Below are 10,486 nucleotides of genomic sequence, written 5' to 3'. Positions count from 1 at the left end.
AATAGAAATCTAGCTTCTCAGTCACACTTGGCACCTTTTGAGTGATCAATAGTCACTTGAGGCTAATGGTACTGTCCTGGACAGCACAGATATGGGACATTTCCACCCTCACTGAAGGTCCTATTGGTCAGACTTGATCTGGATCATGACAGTGGCTTAAAGTTTGCTGTTTCACTAAAGAAAGACACAGGTGGAGATTATACACCTGACACAGATTAGGTACTAAAACACACGTCCTGTGTGGGGAGGAAGGGGTGGTTCTTGGAGCCTGAGCTGCATGAAAATGTTGAAACATGTATACTATCATATGTGAAATAGATCACCAGTCCAGGTTCAATGCATGAGGCAGGGTGCTCAAGGCTGGTGCACTGGGATGACCCAGAGGGATGGGATGGGGAGGGAGGTGGGAGGGGGATTCAGGATGAGGGACATATGTACACCCATGGCTGATTCATGTCAGTGTACGCAAAAACCACCACAATATCGTAAAGTAATTAGCCTCCAATTAAAACAAAACAAAAAAAGAAAATGGTGCAAATAGTTTTTCTCATCCCCTTCTGTCTCTAAAAACTTGAGGGAAGAATAACCTGGGCTATTTCTTTTAAGATGTTTTGCATGGATTTTATATATATCCTAGAACAGATATCGTTTGAACTATGGGCTGTGACCCATTAGGTTGTAAAATAAATTTAGTGGGTTCCACTGGCATTGAAAACAAAGGAAATGGAATGAAAATACCATCATGTTTCATGTGTGGTGGGAGTGAATATTATTTTGTAAAATTTTGTTTGAGATATGTACCTATTTGGGTATACTGGTTAACTGTAAAAATGTGTATTTTATTCTGAATCATGTTTACAGCATGTTTAAAAGCCAACTCTGAAGCTATGAAACTGTGAAATGAGCTCTTCGGCTCTAAAGCAATGGCAAAAGGCAAGTAAATGTGCTAAGAAGCTCATTTAGTTATTTATACCAGTTATTTATACCAAAGTCCATTTATTAAGTCTTCTTTTAATGCTGTTTGTAGATGTAAAAGGGAACAGGGCATTTAGAGATCTTTAAGACAATCCTGTAGTGATCCATGGGGGCACGATAGGTGGGGTGGGATGATCTCTGTTGTCTAAGGTCTTTTAATCCCTAACTACAAATGAGTTTGAAAAGAACGCATTTTGTAAATGTCAAGTAGATAGCATGATATTTAATTCACTTAAGTATTTCATTTCCATTTTGTTGGAAGCAGTTTTAGCGCAAGAGTTGCTGGTAGCATTTCCATTGATTCTGCTAAGTCAGGTGGTTTGTATATATAACTTGCATGTGTAACTTCGTTTTATACCTCGATATAGTCTCTTTATGTATAATTAGGCCTTGAGTAGGAGTGGCAGTGAGAATTCAGTTTTTTGATACAAAAGTGCTTTCCAGAACTGTGAACAGAAGATGGATTCTTGCCTTTGTTCTTCAACAGTGTTGAAGGGTTGTTTTTTTTTTTTTTGCCTAGGGGTGGTCTTTTTGTCTTTTTGCCTAGTTTGAGTAGGAATTTGCTAAAACATAAACAGTAGTTTGATCGGTTTTGCTGACTTAGACTCTATAGCAGCCAGAGAGAAAGGACACAGATGGCAATAGGTACCAGGACTTTGCTTTTGGAGGTGTCGATTCTTGCCCTGGAGAGTCTCTAAGAAGATTTAACATGGCATTGTCAGAAAATTCTGCTCATTTTCATACTTGCTTTTTGCCTAATGTCTGTTTATTAGGTGATAAGCTTTGTGAGAACATTAAACTTGCCTGTTTACAGCTGTCTCTGTGCACCTGGTTTGTACTCGGGACATGGCAGGCACTTAACATAACAATTCAGTGCAATGATTCTCTAAGTGGTTCCCAGATCAGCCACAGGGAGGTGGTAGTCACAGGAACTGTAGGGATCCTCCCACCTACTGAAAGGCTGGAGGTGGGGCCCAGCTGTCTGTGTTTAACAAGACCCCACTCCCCACCCAGGTGATTCTGATCTATAGTAAGTTTAGAATGACTTTGCTACATCCTTCACTTCAGGAGAACTGAGGGCCTTCTGGGGGATTTTTATATGCTCTTCTCAAGTGTAGGTATTTTTGTTTAGGTTTTCACCTAAGGTCCCATAGAATGAGTTAGAATATGTGAGAATCCAAGTTTTTAGGAATAAGCCAGTGAACTGGTCTCTTGAAATCCTCATTTATCAGTTTTTGAAGACTTGGCTAAGATGGCCTACCCTGTCATATGCGTGAAGAAGGAATACCAAAGATGAGAATTGTGTTTGATAGTGCATGGCTAATGTTAATCAATAAAATCATTGAAACCAACTTTTTAATATAAATATCCAGATAGAAAATCTTAATTTGAGCTAGCAGATTTTTACACATGGAATTATCTAAATAAATTGTCAGACATGCTATTATTGCTATTACAGCATTTGTCTAAAATCTTTTGCTATTATAACCTCCAAATGTCCAACTACAGCGGAATGTGCATGCATGCTCTGTCTCTCAGTTGTGTCGACTCTGACTCTTTGTGACCCCCTGACCTGTAGCCCACCAGTCTCCTCTGTCCATGGAATTTTCCAGGCAAGAATACCAGAAATGATTGGCGCTTCCTATTCCAGGGGATCTCCCCGACCCAGGGATTGAACTTGCGTCAGCAGGCAGGTTCTTTACCACTGAGGCATCTGGAAAGCCAAAGTCATCAGCACCTATCACAGTGGAATAAGTAAGCAAAATTATGATACAGTCTTTCTTTGGATTATTATGTAACTAGTAAAATATTCTTAAAGATTTTAAGTGATATGGAATGCTTAATATCTAAAGCTAAATTAGCAAAGCAGTTTACAGAACATTGTTTTATAAAGTGTGTATGTGAGTAAAGTGGTTAAGAACAGACAGGAAATATAATAGTGAAACCTTTTGGTTTGTTTTATTTGTTTATGGAGATATTTTAAAAATGGAAAAACTTATATTTCTATTTATGTTGCAAAATACTAAAAAAGTTAAAAGGAAGAAACTTCACCAACCTTCTGCTGTGCTAGCATAACTGTGTCGCTGTGTTCATTTTCCTTCTAGTTTTAGTCCTTATGTGTGCACGTAGTTTTTGATATGTTGATCAATCACATTTTGGCATTTTATAACTGGCCCTAAACACAACCGATTGTCAATTCCTGATGTTTTCTTTTTCAGACTGATGTTTTAGGGTTGCATATTTCTTGGTGTAGTTCAAACAGTTTCAGAATATTTAGTGCCCTGAAATTCATTTGAAGAAAGAACACATTGCACAGAACACACTGTCAGTTCAAGAGGTGCTTCTGGGGAGTATTTGAAGCATAGAAAACAGGGATCTGAAACGGTGAAGTCAATTTTTCCAAATAGAGATAAGAAGATAAGGACGGTGCGTGGGAAGGAAGTATGGAAGGAAGGGTGGGCAAAGGTCTAGAGAGCGTCCTGAAGCATCAGATTGCTGTCCATGAGGGTGGGCTTGGGGTTCAGACCTGAAAATGAGGAATATCCATTGTGTTCCAAGAACTAGGAAAATCATGGTCTCTATCTTTAGGATAGTGCTTATTTTATTACCTATTTTGAGTGAACTGTAACTTGGAAGAAAATAAAAGAAAATGCCGTTGGAACCCATGGTTCTGAGTAGTGGAGGAAGCAGATTTGGGATCATTGCAAATCAGTGCCTACAGCAGCAGTTACAGGGAGGTTTTTCTTAGCACCAGCCGAGACCTTGACATTCCCTCTTGCAAAGGAGACACATTTCTGGTATCACACAGCACAATGGGCCTATTACTTTGTAGTTTTACTATAGGTTTACTACAAAAACAAAGATTTAAATATTTAATCATTTTGGAATTTACACTAGTATAGAAAGTATCTAGTATAATGCTGGGGTCCTTTAATGGACCGAAACCTGGTGGTCTGGAGTCGATGATAAGAAAGTAAAAGAGAGAGAGAAAGAGGCTGATATTCACTGGTTTACGCAGAAAACTGATAAAAAGCCCTTGACACAGGGCTCGGACTGCTTCACGTAGGCACAGGGCACGCTCTCGAGGGGGTCTTGCAAGCCTGGGCAAGAAAGTGAGTGCGGTGGGCTTCTGTGTGCCAAAGAATTAGCCTGAGAGAGAGAGAGAGAGAGTAAGAGAAAGAGAGAAAGAAAGAAAGACACGGGGACCCAAGCTCTGATGGAACAAGGGTGTTTATTCAACATAGTGTGGGTATATATACTGTTTTACAAGGTAGCTTTTTTCAGCAAAGATAAAGATCAAAAGTCCAGACTTACAAAAGGAAACAAGACGATCCATATCAAAGAGAGAGGGTTGTAAATAATCACTTTTACCCTATGGCCCATAAAAAGGAAGAGGGTTGTAAATAGATACTTCTCACAGTATGGAAAAGCTGACGGAGGAAATGCATGCATTCCTCAGCCCCAGGAGTGGTTTGCCACTCCTCTTAATTCCTGAATATTCAGGAATTAATAAGGAACAGAGGATTCGTGACAGATCCAAAACAGCACACAAGAAGCCTCCTGTTAAATGCTTCCTGACAGTACAATATGATCTTAAAAGAAAAAAAAGTTTTTCCAGAACAGCGGGTAGTTATCTCAATATCATGAATTGGTTTGGAATGCCAAATTTATTCTACAAGTTTCTTATGTATTTAGGCCTGTTTCTGAATGCTATACTCTGCTGTTTTTGCAGACATTGGTACCATTCCATTTGTGATATGTTTGTAATGTTTTATTATCTGGTTAGGCTAGTCCCCATGACTCTTTTGTTTTAATGGAAAATTTTGATTATATATGATCTTAAGAATCAACTTATTCAACTTCAAAATTAATGAGAAAATTTATCTTTACAACTTGAATCTTGGAACCCAAGAATAAGGCGAATCTTCCTATTTATCCACCATCCTGTGTATTCATCTTCAGTGTTTCAAACAGTTCTTTATCTATAATGAGGTCATCTCTTGCAAATTTCACATCCACATATTTTATCCTTTTGTTTATGTTGTAAATGAGTTTTTCTCTTACATTTTGTAATTGGTTATTGTTGTCATATAAAAAATCTATTGATTCTGATATATTAATATAATAACCACATACATCACTGGATTCTATTACCATTTCTATTCTTTCACTTGAATTGCTGGGGGCTTACAGGTATGAAATTGTATATTCTAAAATGTTGAGTGTTCAACTTTGTTCTAAGATTTGTCTTTTATTTCTCTTAGCTAATTTAATTGAATACTTTCAAAACAGTGTTAAATAGTGACAATAATGTGTTTTTATTACTTTTTTGGGAAATGTTTCCAGTAATGGCTATGATAATTATAAGTAGTAGTAGTTAACACATGTATGGTACGAAATATCTCCCAAAAAACTCTCCTAAGTATTTGATATGTATTTAGCATGCAGAATGGTTGGCATTTGACATGAGATATATATATATATTTTATCAGGCAATGGAGTTTCTATATATTTATCATTTATTAAAAATTAAAATTCTTCTTCCATACCATGTTATAAAGATGAAATGCAATTTCAGCATCTGTATAGCTGATAATATACATGCTTTTTTCCTTTTAACTTGTTGAGAGAGTGAATTATATTAGTATGTGCCTTAATATTGAATCATCCTTGGCATGGTTAATGATACATCATTCTTTTAGGGTAATTCTGGCTTCTATCTGCTTATCTCTTTATATAGAATTTTTTTATTAATATTCATGAATTGGATTAGACTATAGTGTTTTTTTTTCCTGCTATATTTATCAGATTTCTGTTTCACTATCATGTAGGCCTTTGAAAAAAATCAGCAATTTGTGTTCTCTCCATCTGTGTTGGAAAATTTTAAACAATTGAAATTGTTCTTTGAAGGTTTTTTAGAACTCACCTGTGACATTATCTGTATAGGTGCTTTTTGTGAGGAAAGTTTTGGATAACATTGTGGTTTTTTCCTACTTCTTAGTTTTAGTGTCAGTTTTGAAAGTGAAAGTAGCTCAGTCATGTCCAACTTTTTGTGACCCCATGGACTATACAGTCCACGGAATTCTCCAGTCCAGAATAATGGAGTGAGTAGCCTTTCCCGTCTCCAGGTGATCTTCCCAACCCAGGAATTGAACCAGGGTTTCCTGCGTTGCAAGCAGATTCTTTACCAACCGAGCTATTTAGTAATGTATATTGTCTTTCTCATTTTTGGATTTTATTTGCATAGACTTTGAAACTTTGTAAGCATTCTCTTACAATTAGTATTTTAATTTTCTCTATCTAATATTTGTGTTTATATATTTTTCTTTGCTCTTCACCTCCCTCCTTCCCCATGCTTCTAAATGAGGTTTGTTAGTGGTTTGTATTTCTCTCTCCACTTCTGAAACCAATTTTACCTTTAGATTTAACCTCGAGGTTGTACCTATCTGAGAAATATTACTAAGTGGCTTTTATTAGCTCATTTTACCCAAGTCTTTGCAAAATATTGACTTTGTTCTTGTCAAGGATCCATGATCTTTAAAATAGCTTTGTTTTTTTTAGATTAAAAAGGTAACAGAAGAGTAGGTAAGATCATCAACCTCATTGCAGGTCAGTGGAGAGTTTGGAAGTGATGCAAGCTCTCAGCAGGGGAAAGAGGGTGGCCTTCAAGAGTCACCATTGTTCTTGTGACTATATGCTTTCAGGCTTTAGTGGAGAGTGAATTCTTCCTAACTAGTCACACCTCAGACCTAAAAGATCAGATAGTGCTTGTGATTTCATGTTGATCTTGAGCAATTTTCCCTTTTATTTCCCAATTTACCTCTCTATCCCATTAAAATCAATAGTGTTTGGTGACCAATTGGAGAGGAGGGGCAGGAGGGGAGAAGAATGTTAGAGTTTTCATTTGTTTCTAGGCTGGCAGACTGGATGGATGCAGAACCACTAAGCAAGATAGGAAAACAGAAGGAATATATTTGGTTGGAAATGTAATGAATTTCACTCTGTATATGTCATGTTTGCAAAGTCGACAAGATACCAAAAGTGAAATGTCCAGTATGTATTTAGATATGTGAAGACTCAAGTATTTCCCTATCTCTATCTGCAACCTCTGCCTTATTCTTGTAATTTCATACATAATTATTGGAATAGCTTTGGTTTTCCTTGCTTGCAGTCTTGAGTTTCAATCATTAAATCCAGATGAAGTTCTTTCAAACTCTTTATGGAGTTTGGCAAGGTTCTTCACAGTTTGCTTTCTCTACTTTTTTCTCTCAAGCTTAACTTCCACAGCATTACTGTGGCCCTGACCCTGAAACAGACACCCCAGGGTCAGTTAGGCTGAACTATTTTATTCTCTGAACACTTTCTCTCATGACTCAAATGAATTTCACACATTTGCTTTTGTTAATTGCTCTACTGCTTGAAGTTCAACTTCCCTAAAACTTGTACAACTGAATTCCTAATTCTTTGCAAAACATCCTAAATGCTGTCTCCTCTGTGAAATGTTCCAGACATCCCCCTGTAGGGTTGGCTCATAGTATGTTCACTGATCACCTCATAATAATTTGTTTTCTTATCTAATTTATTAAAGAACAGACTTGATAGCAGAGACTCACTTTTATGTTGGTCTTGGTTTATATAGAGTGCTCTGGAGTGTTGGCTAAATGAATGGATTGACCTTTTAATCAGAGTGATGATATAGTGAGAATTTCAGGTTGAATGATCAGTGGAGGTGAATTTTGAAATAAGCAGCTGAGATGTTTGGAGCCATAATGGTTATACCTAGCTTTGGGATTTATGAAACAGCCAGATTCACCCATGTGCTATGATAAAGGTGATACTTAAATTCATTGGACTACAGCAGTCACTGTGACTCCATCTGCTTACTTGTCTCTGCCCTCTTTGTGCTCTAATTCTGTCCTCTAAATTTGAACTCTTTGCAGTACCTTCCCAACCAAAATCCTCCCTTCAACACCCTGGGACATAAGATATGCTCTTGTTGTTTTAGTTGCTAAGTCATGCCCAACTCTTTGTGACCTCATGGACTATAGCCCACCAGGCTCTTATGTTGAGGGGATTTTCCAGGGAAGAATTCTGGAGTTGGTTGCCATTTCCTTCTCCTGAGAATCTTGCTGACCCAGGGATCAAACCTGCGTCTCCTGCATTGGCAGGCAGATTCTTTACCACTAAGTCACCCAGGAAGCCCACAAGACATGCTTTTAATCTCACTTAATTTGATTCTTTTCATTGTCTTACTCGTCTGAAGTACCTTATAATAATTGTTCTCAATATATCGATACTTTGTCTGAGGCAGGAATTCCTGCTGCTCCCAAAATTGAAGAACTCACCTGCTGGATGAGAAACTAGATTTCTCATAAAGCAGGCTTGGTCTACTTTGAGGGGGAAATTGAGGTGAGCAATACTTTAAATGATTGCATTTTACCTAAAACTTTTATTTATTTATTTATTTTTTACCATAATTGGCCATAGATACATACAAAACATGGAGAAGGGAATGGCAACCTACTCCAGTATTCTTGCCAGTCCACTCCCATGGACTGAAGAGCCTGGAGGGCTACAGTCCATGGGGTCACAAAGTGTCAGATGTGACTAAGCAACTCACACACACACACACACACACACATAATGATTTTAAGGTTTTGAGGAAATAACTAGTTAGTTTGAAGTATCACAAAGACAAATCTTGACTTTTTGCAAGAGGGTATGATGACACATCATTAAGCAACATCAGCCTATCCTGTTGAGAACTCTTTGGAGAGCTGAGGATAAGGCTGGGAGACAAAATCAAGACCTGTTCCTATGTGATGAGCTCTAAGACGGACCTGGCTTCCCCAGTATTTAACAACATATGAGTAATGTTAATGGCCATACTTAACTAATAGCTCAACAAGGAAAATCAAAAGCCTCTGTGAAGAGTTGAATAAAAATCCCTCAACTGGCTTTTGTTGAGTCTTGTCTCATGGTTATAAATGTCTTGCCTCTTTTTCTTTGTGCTTTGATTTCTGCCATTAAGTATAAAGTCATTTAGGAAGAGTAATATGCTAACAATTGCTGAGAATTTATTGTATAAAGTCACCATATGGATGAACTCATTTATCTTACAATAACCCTGTAAAGTAGGCAACATTATTTTCTCCCTTTCATAGGCAAATAAACTGCAAGTCAAAGAGGCTTAGTGACTTGTGTAAGTGACATGCTCAATGGGTGACAAAGCCCAGCATTGACTGATGGAAGCCTAACTCCAAGATCTGCACTTGGTTCTATTCTAACACTCCAACCTGAATCCATGTTTAAAGATGGTCTGTTGGATTTGTACACCACAGAACTGATTCTGGGGGGATCATCTCCCCAGTGCCCTGTATCAAAGAGCACAACAAGATAAACTGTGCGTGTAGACTGTGTTGGTGATGGGGAGAGTGATTAAAAAACCCAGACAAGGAGAAAAAGCAAGGGGAGAGGTAGGAGAGTTGTGAAAGGACTAGATGTTCAGCCAAGAGGTGCAGAAATAGAAAAGTCTATGGCTTCCTGGAAACATCTTGACGAGATCAAAGGAGACAGAGAATTCCCTACAGGGGAGGCTGGCACAAGCCCATATGTTGAACTCAAAGCAACAGGACTGGCATCTCCCAGCAGACAGGAGGGGGCCACCAGGAAAGGAGAGCTTACAATAGATTTGCACCTATTCTGTTGTAAAACTTTTCTTTGGCTTCCAAAGTCAAACTTGAGCAAGTCATTTTGAAGTAGAATCATAGTCCCGAACCTCTTTGTCTACCAGAATTTTGCAATATTACTCACTTTAGGGGCTCTCGTTTCCTCTGATGTCGAGACCCTGTAGTTTTACAACTAGCGATTGGCATTAGGTACACAGGGACTTATCTAGGTCATGTTTCATGATTAATATATTCTACCCTCAGGATTTTAAGAGCTTCTTTTTACTTATAATCAGATTTTTTAAAAAACTGATAATGACCTTTTAACCTATATTCAGGTAAAGTAAAACTCCTCTTTTGGGAATGGCAATTCCTTAATAGACTTATGAATTAAAGATCTCTTTAGAGAAAAATATTTTTTCTGGGGACTTGGGGAGAGCATCTTATACCAAATCTCCTTACTTTTTGAAAAAAAAAAAAAAAGTGTAGTTTGGCCCATTTTCAAGTAATGAGAGCTCTAAATAGAAGCATGCTTAAGAAAAAAAAAATACTGTTTAAAAAAATTAGAAAGTTTGCTCAGATATTAAAAAAAATGTAAATGGAAATAAAAATAGGAACGCAAATGAGTCCCAGATTTAGCATAGATGACAGCCCTCTTTAACGTCACCATCCTAAGACACCCTTTGTACACTCTTTTCTGTTACAAGGTTTTAATGGAAAGCAGCTGCCTTGGAAGGCATTGTTTACAATGGATCTCTGTCATTGCTCTGCATTGTAGCTATAAATAATGTCAACATGTTCTCCTATCCAGCAGCCTAGATGCTGATGCCACCCATCCATAC

The sequence above is a fragment of the Bos indicus x Bos taurus genome, chromosome 10, assembly GCF_003369695.1.
Source record: "Bos indicus x Bos taurus breed Angus x Brahman F1 hybrid chromosome 10, Bos_hybrid_MaternalHap_v2.0, whole genome shotgun sequence".
NCBI lineage: Eukaryota > Metazoa > Chordata > Mammalia > Artiodactyla > Bovidae > Bos > Bos indicus x Bos taurus.
The sequence above is the reverse complement of the archived record's forward strand: the minus strand, read 5'-3'. Positions refer to the sequence as shown.